The sequence below is a fragment of the Musca autumnalis genome, unplaced genomic scaffold (genome assembly GCF_047663935.1).
Source record: "Musca autumnalis isolate F117 unplaced genomic scaffold, ASM4766393v1 scaffold_1, whole genome shotgun sequence".
NCBI classification, from domain to species: Eukaryota; Metazoa; Arthropoda; class Insecta; order Diptera; family Muscidae; genus Musca; species Musca autumnalis.
The window spans coordinates 1,379,143-1,393,605 of record NW_027411644.1 but is presented as its reverse complement, the minus strand read 5'-3'; the positions used below and the strand labels follow the sequence as shown (position 1 = coordinate 1,393,605).

At 32.9% G+C, this 14,463-nt stretch overlaps 1 protein-coding gene across 2 annotated transcripts in view; it reads right to left on the bottom strand.

Moving 5' to 3' along the window:
• Positions 1 to 12,261, bottom strand: part of 5-HT2B (5-hydroxytryptamine receptor 2B) — a 166,511-nt gene extending 154,250 nt beyond the window's left edge. For both annotated transcript variants that reach the window (XM_073984450.1, XM_073984359.1), the window contains exon 1: positions 11,724 to 12,261. The gene's annotated coding sequence lies outside the window, so the exon portion shown is untranslated. The remainder of the gene's footprint in view (positions 1 to 11,723) is intronic.
• Positions 12,262 to 14,463: the final 2,202 nt, after the last annotated feature.

The following is a 14,463-nucleotide window of genomic DNA, read 5'->3' as shown; positions in this document are numbered from 1 at the left end:
GAGTATTTCTAATCGAACAACGTAGAAAAATCGTCGTTCGTTCATAGAATTTTGTGTGGGGAAATAAGTAATTTATTCGTAGTTATGGGTCGAACAACGAATAGAGAACGAACGACGTACCGTGGAAACGGGCTATAAGTATTTCCAACAAAGAATAAACTGTGTTGGTAGACGTGCCTTATTTTTATTCGGCAATTTTTTTCTGTTACTACACGGTAACATTTTCTAGAATACCTGAACATTTCGATGTCCGAATTTTTGGATTTTATAGCCTCTTCCGAAAATTCTCCTATTGACAATAAAGCATTCGTAATTATTTCTGGCGAATTCAATTTATTTCTTCCTTCTCCCTTCAACTCTCGAAGATAAAAATCCGCGTAAATACTACATGTTTTAACCCACCTAACACAAAATGTAAAATGTTTAAATCATTTTTGATACTAATATTTATGTGCCGTTTCCACGGTACTTCGTTCGTTCTCTATTCGTTGTTCGATCCATAACTACGAATAAATTACTTATTTCCCCATACAAGATTCTAAGAACGAACGACGATTTTTCTACGTTGTTCGACTAGAAATGCTCTCCGAACGACGAATAAATATGTCACATCCCTAATAAATGAGAGAACTTATAGGAAAAATAAATTATGACATGTCTAAATTCAAAATTGATTGAAAAGACAAACATATTTCAGAAAAAAAGAAGAGATGAATGAAAAGTAGTGAACTAATCCTTTTATATAGATGTAGAAGGAAGAAGGTGGTGTTTCATTTTTAATCCCACACATATTTCTTGTCCATAAGTTCAAAATCGCGTACAAAATTGGAAACAAAGACGAAACCAGTAACATAAAATCTGTATACACAAACATTCACATGTCTCTCTCTCTCCTCAATTTTGCAAATAGAAACAAATAAAAAATGTATATTGAAAATACCAAAATTTTCAGAATTAATGGAAAATATGAATGAAAAATGTGCAGAAACATCTAAAACATACATTTTAAAGGAAGATTAGTGTCTGCTCTGTTCAATTTGGTGTATATAATGTTCGTTTTTGTTCAAATTTCCCTAAAAAAACAGGAAACAAGAAGTGAGAAAGAATGAAGCGTGTTACTATGAAAAACGAATGGTGTCGTGGAAACGGGTTAATTCGTGTACGTCGTTCGACAGACGAACAACGAAATTTAAACGCTCGTGGGAACATGCTATTAGAAATAACAACAAAACATAAATAAAAACACAAACTGCTGAAAAGAAACCCGTAGAAATAACTAAAAACAATTGTTCACATTTTGAGGTTAGGTCACAAAATTGATTATAACACGCGGCGATGGAAACTGATGGAACTAACTGATAAACTTTTTAAATGTAGACACCGAAAGTTAAAAATAAAAACAAATATGTCGGAGGATATATGTTGCAATATTAGTTAAATGTTTATGAACTTTCGATCAAGAGACAAAAGAATAATTAATTTGATAATATTTTGGCTACAATTTTTATCAACACTAGGTCCACTATACACTCATGTATTTATATAGGAAATATGATAATACCTTCAGTAACAACTTCCACTTTATAAATCGTGATTAGTATTTACACTGATTATGATATTGATTTTTTTGTAAATACACTTTATTTGGTTTACTCACACATCACTATTTTCAAGAAAAAATATATGTTTTTTGATGCTTCCAACCAAAGATACAGTTATAATTTGACAAACTATTACTAGTACATTAAAATTTGACATGTTTAAGGCAAATTGACATTCATAAAACTGTTATACACAAACATCATATTTTTGATTTTTGTCATATGGGCGCATCCACTGTGCTATGGCACCATGTATAGTGGTTGGAGCGCACGATAATTCGAACGGATCAGCCGATCGGGTTCGAATATGAACCCACTCCTTCGGATACTTCCCACACACAATTTGCAGTTTAAGGCCTGCTCTCAAATCGTTTTGCTTATTTTTGCAACAACTTATATTCGATGTCTCCATTTTGACAGTACACGTTTTTCACGGAAGTCCATACTTCCTAAGAAAATGTCCGAAAGGTTTAAAATACCCCTTGACACTATGTGTTGTGACTGGAGCGCACGATAACTCTTGAACGGATCGAATCCCTTTCGTTTTTGTTGTAATTACTTGTATTCACTTTCCCATTACGACGGTACATAACCCTCGAAGGGAGAAACCGATTTGGTCCAAACGATGTACATCGTGTTATATAGACGTCAGAAGTATTGTGTGTTACTTCTTTTCTTTATGTCCGAGACTGAGGGTATATTTCTGTCGGCCAAGCCGACTGATACTTTTTTACTTGTTTTATTATATTTTAAGGAAACTGAAAAAACTCAGAGAACCAATCTCAAGGTCTCGGTATTCGATGCTGCTGTAATTATATCTTCTTCTATTGATTTGTACCGAATAACGTCTAAGTACAATAATTTTATGATCTTTAATAGGAAAAAACTGTTTATATGAAAGAAAAATTACCGAGTTTTTCACACTTTCAGTGTGAGTCAAAGTAGTTACTAATGATGATTGGAAAGTATTTAGATGGCGAAAAGGACCAACAACTTACTTTTTTTCATGGAAAGCTCGGGTCCGAGAGTACTGGTGTAGGATATAATATTATCGGCATCTTCCTACTATTTGTTTTTTTTTTAAGAAGTCCTAAATGTCTTCTACTTAAGTCCTAAGGTTTTCCATGAGGAAATGTACTGGATTTCAAAAAAGCGGCTACTGTTCTTCTACTTTTTGCATTCGGTGGTATTCACGATTAATTTAGAATGTTTCGATAAAATTTTCCATTCCACTCTTTCGGATGCAATTTCACAAAAGTTCAAAATGTGTGGTCATAAACTTCCAAAAATTTATGTTACCACCATATTTTCAATTAATACTAATTCTGAAAGCCTGTATTTGTTATTGGAATTTGTCTGTCTGTCTTTGTTTTGGAAATTTAAACACATTTTTATTAATATTTTATTTTTTTAAATAACTGAAATGATTGAACCAAAAATTGAATTAAGCACTTAGAGCGCTATCTACAATACATTCTGAACACTCCGAGTGATTCAAAGAATTTGCTGCTGAAATAATAAACAAACATATAATGCCCATATAATATAAAAAATATACATAAAATTTATATTTTTTTTAATGAACTCTATGTTTGTTCCTTTTTTATTAAAAAGGTGAAGAAAAAATAAAATGGGGTTTGTTATTACGAAAAACAACGAGTTTTAGGTTATAAAATTCTATTGACAAGGTTTTTTGGCAAAGGTTTACGACGTTTCCAAAAGACCGATATCTTCTCTAAATTAAACAAACCAGACAACATGTATGATTATGTAAGGAATTTGATTGACCTAATACAGAATGTTGCCCAGACAATAACTTTAGTTCAAAGAAAAAAATCACTTTTGATATTGGGAATACACGATACACAGATATTCTCACTTTGTCACAAATTTCCTGGACCCAAATTGGACCTTGTGGCCGATGGTTATCTTATCAAAAAATGTTATTGTTTTTTTAGCTGCACTTGTAAAACATGACGACAAAGAGTCGTTCTTATATGAAAAAATCAACGCAAGTAGGTATGTGTTTTGGATTTGTTGACATGACCATGAACATATGTTCAACTTTCACAGATAGAACACGTAACCGAGTATCACTGCTACAGAATAAGTTGTTGAAGCAAAATTTACTTCAAAATGACTATTAATTTTTGCTGATTATACTCAATGTATTCCTTTTAACGCATAAAAATGTCGTAAATCTTCCAACAAATTATGACCGTTTAAAGTTGAACATCTATGAAAAACCGACTTTCACTACGTTTACCGTTATAAAATCAAAAAAATAGTAGTTTATTTTATTTGTTTATTTCGTCTAAAGGCACAAACACTTTCAATTTTATGTCCAATAAGGGTACACAAGGTAGGAGAAGGTCTCGTTATCGCTAGCAAATTCACTATTTACATATTTCTCGCAAATTATTCATGATCGGAAGAATGTTTTCTCGAGTGAGTCTTGTTTGATTCCATGACTTTTGCTATGTGCTGGGCTGTAAAATTTTCATAGCCACAGCATAGTCCAAAGCATTTTATGTAAAAATGTTCGCAGGTCAGCACAGCCATAGTTTTCGTTTTTATTTTTGATGCTATGTACATGATAAGTACAACATAGACCATGTTCGCAGCATAGCACAGCAATAGTTTTCGTTTTTGAAAACAGCACAGCATAGCAATGGCATTCGTTTTTGTTTCTGATGCTATGGCTATGTGCACTGCTGCGAAACTTTCACAGCACCAGCATGGACCCTGTGTTATGCTGATTGAATTACTCAGGAATATTCATGACTTCTTTTTATTTTTAAACAACTCTACTTTTGAAGTTATCACAGTTTTCAAGCGATTGAACGATATGTACAAACATACGATGTTAGTATGTACAAAATTAATAAATTGTGGCATGTTTATTTATTTTAGTACTTGTTATGGCTTTTTTTACCGCCGCTTTCCAACGACGTAAGCCCAGAGTCTGCTTATCAAAAAAAAAAAAAAAACACCCAAGACACACTACCACACTTAAATAAATAACCTATTTTTCTTTCGCTGTTCGGCATTTTCCATTGTCATGAACGCTGACCCTGAACGCTTTTCCTGTACACTTTGTAATTAATGATTTGTCCTTTTGTGAGAATAAAAAAGTGTTTTCACATTTCTCGGCAATATAAAACGGGTTTTTTTCTGATTGGGTTTGTGGCACGAATTGTAACCTCACATACATATGTACATAAATATACAAAGGCATATGTATATACATACATATATGTATGTATATGCCATTTAAGACTTAGAGAACAATCAGAAAAACATTAAGAGTTAATTTTCCCAAATGACATGGCAGAACTGTGAACGGAAAGTAAGACTATTTGTAATGTAATTCGCAACATAACAATAGCCCCCCTTCTGCAGATATTTGATTGCGTATTCGATTTTACCTATTAACTCAAATGGCAAATTGTGTTAAATACAGCTTATCAGAACTTGGCTCAACATTTAGAGGATTTTTTAAGAAATTATTGTATTTAAGAGAGATTAAGTATCGGTTTGTTATTTGAGCTGTATACGTGAAAAGTTTTGACTGGGAGGAAAAACAATTACTACCGCAATTACACCTGACAAGGCAGTTGGATTAGATTGATATCAATGCATGTTCAATGTAACACAACGGAGCCGTGAATGAGGCATTCCGTTTGACCTTTTCCCAAATAGATTTTTGAATTTTCATCTTTTAATCAAATGAAAGATGTAACAAAAAGTTTTGGATTATAAAAATGACACTTCGATCTTAATCAATAATCAATCTAACCTATCAAGCTTATGGAAAACACTTTGATACGAACGAAAATGTATCTCATTCCAAAAAATGGGTTTAGACTACATATACGTTTAGATGTAAACCATTTGGGAATTAACAATGTCACTGTCTTTTTGGCTGGCTGGTTGGTGACACTAGGGCGCCCCAAAAAACGATCGGTTAATGTTCTTTGCTTCCATAGTAATTTGTCAAAGGTGCATTTTCATGAAAATTCTCTAAAATCAGCATTCATGGTCCACTCGATGAAATTTATTACCAGTTCATTGCTGTGGTTAAAAAACGAATCCCACAAAAAAAATGTAAAAATCGGATCTGATTTCGATATAGCTATATGGGGGCCCAAAATACCTAAAATCGGCCTATCGGAGCTATATCAAAAACCTATCCGATTTTCAAATTTTTTTGTAGGATTAAGAGGGATTGATTCGCTGTTTTGGAAAATCGGATGCGCATCTTGTGATTTCCACTATTACGCGGTTTCTATGCGTTTCAAATGTTGTAATATTCAATATAACATTGTTTCATTTTATTCCTCACAATGTCTGGATGCTGCTATAATTTTTATATATATTTTTTTGTAAGTATAAGCGCTATTGTTTCAAAAATATGTTTGTAAATACGTGAAATTATTTAACAAATTTAATTTTTCGCGAATCCATTGAAACTTTTTGAATTTTTTTTGCATATTCTCAAAGGGTGCGAGTTCAGTTAACGACAATTGGATATAACAGCTTACTATATTAAGCCGCGATTTTTTTAGAATTTTTTCTAATTAGCATAATTAAAACGGTCATATCTTTTGCGCGCAACAATCAAAGTTGGTAACGAAAACAGATTTGGAATGACGATTTTTTTCTTAATCTATGTACCAAAAATCATAGATGTAGTATCAAAATTTTTTTTTGATTTTTTTGAAATGGAAAAGACGATTTTAGACATTTTTGCTGATATAGCCTGAAGAAGGTAAGTAAGGATACTAAATTGTTTGCGATGATCGGCCAATTACATACCAATATGGTCAATGTATTCACTACAAAATATCGGAATTTTAAAGGAGGAATTTCGAGGTTTAACACTGGAATAACGATCGTCAAAAATATGCTATTTATGGAGAGGAAGAAGCAATTATCATATACATATTAAGCGGGTTAGATGATGTACCAAAGCTTTTGGATACATCCTAGATTCCAGCCAAGTAAGTTAGATTTAGATTTTTTTTTTGATAAAAATGTTTTTGACGTGTGTTGTCAGATACAGAGACAGCAAAGACATAAATATAGCAAGATAATTTCGTCGGTGTCATGCTTAAGTGTTCCAAACGCCATTTTTAACTTTTTGAGATACAGGTGATTTCTAGGGATTTTCTGTATGCTCTTTCTGAATTTTTGGTCGTCTTTCTTCTATCTACTCTAGTTTCCGAGATATCCACGCTTCGACGCGAAATCCTAAACTTTTTCGGCTATGAAATTAATATTTTAAAACTTACAAGTTTAAAAACACATTTCAAAAATCAGAACTTTATTTTTCGATTTAGAAGTTTTTAATTTATTGAGGCAAAGATATAAAAATTTTTTGTCACTTTGTTCCACATGGTGTACAATATTTCACATTTGTGTCATAAGTGTGGATATGGAACAAATCGAAACAAATTCTATTTTTATGGCCTGTTTCTCTAAGACGATTCGAATTCAAATTCGTTCGAATTGCTACCAAACTCCTGTTGTTGTAAGAAATATTTGTTTGATTCAAAATAAAAGCAATTCAAATATTTTTCAATAAACAGAAGTTTGGTAGTATTTCGAACGAATTTGTATTCGAATCGTCTTAGTGAAACAGGCCATTAAATTCTTTTTAATTCTCTGTAACTTTTATATTCCAATACATATTCTTTTATATTTTTGCAAATATGTTCTATATATGTACTATTATTAATGATTCATGTCAAAAATATAAATATTTTCTAAAGTCAGCTCCACACACGCTCCACGTATGGAACACTTAAGCATGACACCGACGATTTCACGACATTGTAAAATAGCATTTTTTTCTTTTATACGTTTTGTATGTATTTAAACGAATTTAACCATCCAGGTGACATGGAATTCTTCTGGAATAGATCCTTCAATTCGTAAATTTCGTTTCTGATACCATTACAATAAATTTTCCTCCTTTGTTGCGATTTTTAAATACCTGCAACCTGCATTGTTTCTGTTAAGGGTAAAGTTTCTATACATTGTTTCATAAAAAATTGTCGCATGCATTATGTCTTGTCTTTACAGTTGTTATTTTTTGTAGTTTCAAAGAGGATGCAAATGAGAATGAAATTGACCATAACTTTGGTGTGAAATGTATCGAAGGTGAATTTTTGTTGCCTATTTTGATTTTCGTAGGACATATTCCGGCGCAAACAAATTAATAAGAAGCGTGTTTATCATACTGAAAAAACTAAGCGAAAAATTACATAACAAAACTCGTTGCAGGTAGTATTTTTGATATTTGTAAAAATTGTAAAACAGTTGTAACTCTTATGTATATTACCTTAACATGGTATTCCTTTACTTCAATAACTACATTACGGGATGGCAGATTAATAATATTTTTATAGATAACACCGAAATGTATTTATTTTACACAAAAGTCAAGTAGCACCTAGCACATTTTTGGAGCACCGATCTTCTTAATAAAATATGAAAAAAACACCTGACATTCCAGTATGAGCTATAGCTCTGGCATTTAATCATGTACATGACCGGGCGGCTGCAAACTATCGCAGTCATGAAGGATAAAATACCCGGAAAGCTGTTGCCCTGGGATTATCCGACCATGTAATAATCTACACAACTCCGTCCATCTATAACTCTGTCGCTTGTTTTATTTTGTAAAATATGCTTACATATAGAATATAAAGGAACAAGTTTTCTCTTGTCCATTCAATGACGTCCGTGAAACTAGTTTTTTAGCTAGGTTCTGCAATAGCGCATCAACTAAAATCTTGTACAACATAACAGTGTACTCCAAATAGACAAAATAATTAACATTCCCTTCTCAGCAGTACAAAAATCATTACTTTTGAATAAACCTACAATCCATTGCGGCTTAAGTGGTTGATGCTCTTCTATTTAATATGTTTCAGAGATTGTGAGTTCTTTGCTATATTTTTTTTTCAAGAAGAACTGTTGCTCTGTCCTTTTTTCGTTAGACCAGCTGTCGGTATAAATGTACATGAATATACATAGATACATATGTATATTTATGTATTGGCAGGTCGGTGGATATATGTATTTGAGCAATTATTTCCATTATATAAAATTAGTTTTTTAGAAATGACTTACAAGTCAAATAAAACGTCCTCTGAGATTGACTCAATCTCATTTTCATAGTCAATTTGCAACATTTTCGTAGTTACTCCTAGTGATACTGTGTTGTGTGTGTGTTTTTTTTTTTTTTTTGTACGTTACGTTGTTTGTATAGTTAAGTCTTAGCGACTACTTCAGCTTGCTCCCCAAACTACCAACAAATTTCATAAATTGCCTACATCGATTCGACAATTGTCGGTAATTCAATCGTTAACTAGTTACAGAATCATACAACAGTTGTAGATAGAGAATCAATCATATGTAACACCCAAGACTTTATTAGCGTTTTTATGCTTCACGCCACTGACGCAAAGAGGATTGAAATCTAAAAACAAATTTCTACATCTCTAACCAAAATGTCAAGATTATATCGCTCACTTACTTAAAGAGTGGCATAAAAATGCTTCTACTTTTTCTACGACTTCTACTTTATCTTGTGTCAAATTTTCATGTTGACATCTCTAAAACTAAACGAGTTACAGCTTATTTTCTAGGACTTTGGCATAATTAAAAAAAGTTTTTTTTTTTTTGATTTTCTGAAGCATTAAAACACTTCAAATCATGATTGAGCTTGCATAGAAATTTAGCGCTGATATCTGGCTAGTTCTTTGCTATATATGCTCCTAGTAGTTAATTATTATTATTATTTTTTTTTTTTTTTGTATAATAATAATTTAAAGTTGGGAAGTCAAATTTCAATCAGCAAGTTAAAACTCGTTTTTCTCGAAACTCGATTTTTTTAAATGTGAAACTCTTTGAGTATATGAGCGATATGTTGTTTAATCTTACATGATTTTTTACAATTTCAAAAATACCATACAAAAGTACATTTTGTAGTGTTTGATGTCTATTAATTAATATATTTTTTACGCCGCAAATGTGGCATTGATTTTTAGTGGCGGCTACGTCAACGCCGATTTTATCGTAAACTATAAGTGCTAGAAAAAATCCGTTAAAGGCAAAATTGTGAGTTTAATGAAGATCTATCATCTCCCAAAAGTTGGCAGTTGTCTCATAGGTATGATAGCGGACGCGCGCGGTTTTGTGTTTTTAGGGTATTGGCAAAGCTGTTCCATGGGTGGGGAGTCTTCGCCACTTTTTAGACATTTTGTAAATTCTCACAAATAATACTTTAAAAATAAAATTATAAACATTTATAAATGAAAACTTATAATCAAGAAATGCTAATATTTTTACCAAAAATATTATTTGAAAAAACTTTAACGGTGTCGATATGAGAATAATTTTAACAAAAACGTGGCGTAGGCGACACATGTTGCGAATTCTTCTTATGGTTTTGTTCAGATTTTTACCCCGAATTTTCTATCAGTCGATAATCATTTTTCACCAAAGAAAACCTATAAATAATTCCGTGGACACCGAAATAACACTTTAAAAAGGCTTAAATTGACAGATGATTGAAACATCTCGAAATATCAGTAGGGGTCGCGCAGTTATGTCATATTTCTTCACAATAAGATAGAATATGACACAGACAACCACGACGGAAACAATTGAGTGCTTCGGAACATTTTCACAAAAATTATGAAAAACATCAAAATTTCTTGTAAAAACCTCAACGGTTTGTTTAATAAAATGATTTTCCGCGAACAAATCTGCCGTTTAAAGGTTTTAAAATATGCTCAACATTCTGAGGAAAGTAATATTATGTGAAATCATCCACTATTTTAATATTCTGAGGGAAATTTTACCACATTTTAACAGCAACATACAAATCTAAAACCTCAATGTCTATGACTGCGTTTTCCCGCGAAAACAGGACTTACATATGTGAGTTCAGTTAAAACAAGTAAAAAAGTATCAGGCTTTGTCGACAAAAATATACCCTAGGCCTATGTAAATTGAAACTTTATTCTACGGACAGATCAAATGTATTTAGGGCCTTTTCAGAATTTTGTGACCCTTTTTGGACATTTGAACTTGCCGACAAAAATATGGATTTGGATTAAAGTTCAAAAGTGTTGCGGAGGGGGTAATTAAAAAAAATGGACCGATTTGGTCTATTATGGAAGTGGATCTTATTCTGGGAGTCATATATTTTCGATAGATATCGCACCCACTGATCAATCAAATACAAGTTGTTACAAAAAACCAAAGCTATTCGAGAGCAGGTCCTAAACTGAACTTTTCCGAAATTTTGTGTGGGAGGTATCCGAACGAGTGCACCGATTGAGTCCATATTGGAACCTCATCTAAGCCTAGCAGAAATTTCACGATGTGCAAAGTATGGAGTAACTCCCTGTTTTTGTAACTAGTTTTTGTTTGTTCAACTACATTCGTAAAGTTAAGGCATCCATATCTCTGCCCCCAGATGACATACAGACCTACATTTTCGAAGATGCGTTCCATATTTAGTAAAATATTCCTCAGTTAAAAATCAGCGCTCTACATTTGTTCTATGGCGAGAAAATCGATCTGAAAAATTTGACAATTCGCGTGAGAAGAATACAATTTTTTACAAAAACAGGGGTTAAATCGGTTACTCCCTTCAAGAGTTATTATGAGCACAACTTTTCCGAACATTTTCGAACTTTTGTGGGGAGGTACCTGAAAGAGTGCACCGATATGGTTTATCTTTGAACTTAAACTAAGTTTGGACAAAATATTTTTTTTTTATTTTTTTGGATCTCACCTCACTGTGCGATGTAGCGATCCCTGCCCACCCACCACGAAATGTTAATTTTTTATTGATTTTTTTTTTAATTTTACTCAAAAGAATTAAAATGTTATCCACAGTAAACTACAATCAATGTTATTGAAGTGAAACGTAACACATTTGGAGCATGCTACAGCTTCATACAAATGGAATAATGAATGGACTTTAAATTTAAAAACACTACATGTTACCCTGCATTTAGGGTCAATTCAACTATTTTACGAAGTGCGTCGGGAAGATAACGATTTCATTTTCGTATTGTGGATATTTTTTACACTTACCAAAAAGCATAGTTTCAAATTATCTCGTAGTATTAATCCTTGCGTACAATACGGGTTTAATATTTAAATAGTCGTCGTATAATTTGCGTTAGTTAATTCTTCTGAACTTCTAGCGGTGGGTGTTTTGAACTCACTAACATTTTTACCAAATTTTAAAAACTCCACTTTATATATTTGAACTAACACAAAAGCCCATATTTCTAATACCAAGAACGACCGTTACAATTCGCATCACTTTCACTTTGGGCAATAGCTATATGAGGTTATTTTGGCTCACCGATTTGTAAAAACCGAAATATACCAAGCAACCGAAATATACCTGCTGTGGGCTTGCCTTACGAAATATTAATGTGTGTTTTTGCTGCGAGCCATGAACACTTACTACCAGGGGTTAGATTCGTATTGAAAAACGTCCATTCGTTTTGTTAACCATCTGCCGTGAACGCCGAATAGGAACTGACTGTCAAAGAGTTTCCGGAAGAATGATGTGTACGTTTCGTGGACAATAAAACAGCTGGAACTTCCAGCCACACTAAGCAGCGATGCACTCAGCTTTTATTTTATAAAGCAAGAACAAATTGGAAGTACGTTGTATATGAGTGTTAATGTTTAGGCGCCAATTCGGCTGATAAGAGCCGAATGAAGTTACAACCACACGGGTTCGTCATGTAACATCTGTTTTCAGCTGGCTGGAAAGGTGGGTGGTATAGGTTGTTAAACATCAACAAATAATTGGGGTGACCACATTCGGTATTTATAACATGAGAAAAGCCTTTCGTATAACTTTCTATCATCCCTCTGTTAGATGTTGAGTTACTTTCCAAAAAGATATCTATTGCGCATGTCACATCAACGATGCCAATTTCCCTGAAGAAATTCCAGTACAAACGAACTGTTGCTTTTACTAGGACCAAACACACGCTCTTTCCTTCTGCAATGGCTTAACATTACCATGCAATGTAAATTGCATTTCAGCACTCGTCTGGAAATTCTCGCCACGAAGGACACATTTTCAAGTCCATATTGTTATAATGTGTTCCTAATTTAACTGACTTTTTGTAAATGCTCGCCATTAATTCCACAGTTACATGTCTTTCGATCCAAGCGTCAATTTCCCACCCACGTTGTGACCACATTTTTGAGACGAGAACTGTTGTGCGTTCATTCATATACCAATAACACTGTGCAACATTTTTAAGGCAATCTTGTGCAAACAATTTGAGCTTAGGATTTTTTGAAAGTACAGACCCAAACGACAAAAACCCAAGTAGAGTTTTTTTGTGTAAGACCCAGCTTGGATTTTATACCCCCATCTAAACGTGGTTAAATATTGACTTTTTAAAGCAATTCGGGGCCATATCTCTGAAACCGGGGCCATATCTAACCTCTGAAGCAAATTTGTAGATAAGGACAAGAATAAAATATTTTTTAAAAAATCCATAATTTTTATACATTTTGCGCCCTATCTCCAAAACTGTTAACTTTTTCTTAACGTTTTCTTTTGAAAAAATATTCGTTGGAATGTAGTACACAACACTACAGAACATGTCATTATTGTAAAATGCCTCTATCACGTTGTTTTCAGCATATTTTCCAACGGCGATTTAATAAATATGTATGTCAATAATGTGGTGAAATCCGAAATGCGAGAACAAACTGTTGGTGTGAACTGTTTTTGAAATACGTGTTGTAAAAGATATGATGCAAAATACCACTGAAACAACATGAAGTAAACATTTTAGAGTTTCAGAATGTTCTGAAGAATTGCTTAGAACTTTATTTGGAAGATTTTTGCGAAAGGTTACATGATTCAACTCCCAATAGTGTAGCTGATACTGACCAGGACTTCAACAATTATGTAAAATATTGTATATTGTATCGATTTTGATGCCCTAGATGGAGTTATTCTTATGTGGTATGTTCAAAAATAAGTTATACTAGTTTAGGGCTACAATATTGCCAAAGACAGAAAAGCCAAATTCCTAATCGTTTCTGAGATACAGTCCCGATAAATCCAAAAAAAAAAAACTGTGGTTTTAGCCCGGTTAAATGAGGCCATAAATCCGAAGTGGATCTGACTGGACAAAACCCTACTAGGGTTTTTGTAGTCTCAATATGCACTTTCAAAAAAAGCATATTGGACCACATAGAAATTTGTTTTTGTTTGTAATGTTAGTGTCATCGGTACATGTAAACAAAGAAGGAAATGTCTATAAATTATTGGAATTTAAAAAACTAATATTTTTTATATTTGATTGAAAATTTTGGAAAGTATGAATGAAAACTCGTTAGATTTTCAATTTGAATGTTTCCATATCATTCCACTAAATGCATAATTTCTCGCAGAAAGTAGAATTCTTGCAAACATGTTTGGGGTCGCTGGTAATTCATCAATCTTTTGTTTTTGAAAACAAAATTGCACAGGTTTATTAGGGCTTTATTCTTTTCAAGTTTAACAAAACACCGCACATATTAAAAATATTGTACCTCCTCTATAAGCGGTGTTTTAGTGTGAGGCACGTCGTTCGGACCTGGAGGAGGTTACATGTCAATGATATGAAGAATTCTTTATGGGAAATAGTTTTTTTTTTCTGATCAATACATTTGATCTTCAAAAAATATATATCCCTAATATACATCGAATATAGAAATAAATATATAAAATGTCGTATGAAATTTGACACTAACATTACAGCTCCGTTCAGCCAGCTGGGTATTCCTGTTACCTTTTATTGTTCTA